Genomic DNA, 1271 nt, shown 5'->3' with positions numbered 1-1271 from the left:
TCTTTCCCTTACCACGTTACAAAAACGTCTTAAATGCTGAGAACTTACCAATATTTGAAAGTGTTTCCTGTCAGCAAAAATAAACGTCACGATGCTTCACAGCTGGATTGTGCATGTTTTAATGAATAGAGAAGGGTCGCTGGTAAAAAGCTCCCAAAGGTTCATCAGACGTCCTAGTTTTGGGGAATGGAAAGAATAGGGGGCAAAAATTAAAATCTTAACGTTAACACAAAAACCTTCAGTGTCACATAATTACCAGCAAAAATAATGGTGCATTTACAACACTGTTAGTCATTCTGACGTATTTCTATAACTAAGCATATAGGAAAAATTATTTAGCCCTTGTGTCAAGAGTTTAACACAAAGATTCTTATGCTTCCAGATAGAGGTGCTTTGAAGAAGTCACCGTAAAAATCCAGTACTTTCTAGGAGCATTTAAAACAATTTTAACAACATTATTTGTTCTAGTTAACATCATAAAGTTTCAGTTAATGTTACTGTGGCACCTGCCATTCACACACCTTAAATGGGGCTAGTATTAACCTAAACTCACAGTTACAAAGATTCCCTTTGAAACTAAAATATTTGCAGAAAAAATATGTGCCCACATGATTCAAAAGGTATTTGAGTTCTATTTCCACCCAGCTCAACCAAATCACAAACGTCCAAAGCCAGTGTTACCCTCAAGTCCAAGAGCAGCGTGCACAAAGGTAAGAGGCAAAGCTGTTTTCCCCTCCTAAAAGAATTTGAAAATTTTGGAAAAAAAAAAAAAAAGAAAGCCCACAGAGACACAGAAAAAGATGCAAATACCTGACAGAAGTTTTTATTTTTCACTGCTGTAAAAGCTATGCAGCCCAAAATAGAATATTCCAACTGGTAACACCTTGCTAATACAACAGGATGCACCTTTCCGACGGGGCGCCGGTGCAAGCTTCTACTTCGAAACGCTTACGTCCAGCAGCAACCTTCTGCATTTCCCTGACTCATTTCCCCACAATTTCCAGCTCTGTGCATATGCCTCTCTCTCCCCACCACTGCACAGAAACAGCCGATGGTAGCACTCTCCTATTTTGGATCTCCATTCTCTCTGGTGGCACGAAGAGAGCACCCCCCAAGCCATGGACCTTGCAGAATGCAGCAAGAACCTGGAAGAGCCAGCCAGCACTTGGAACACAAGTACCTTACAGGGTACCAGGCTTGAAAAGTCTGGTGATATAAAAAAAAAAAAATAAATAAGAATTTAGCTACAGATATAGCTGCTACTCTAGCAC

Source organism: Apaloderma vittatum, unplaced genomic scaffold, assembly GCF_000703405.1.
Source record: "Apaloderma vittatum isolate BGI_N311 unplaced genomic scaffold, ASM70340v1 scaffold5839, whole genome shotgun sequence".
In the NCBI taxonomy this organism is placed as follows: Eukaryota; Metazoa; Chordata; class Aves; order Trogoniformes; family Trogonidae; genus Apaloderma; species Apaloderma vittatum.
This window is presented reverse-complemented; position numbering follows the sequence as displayed.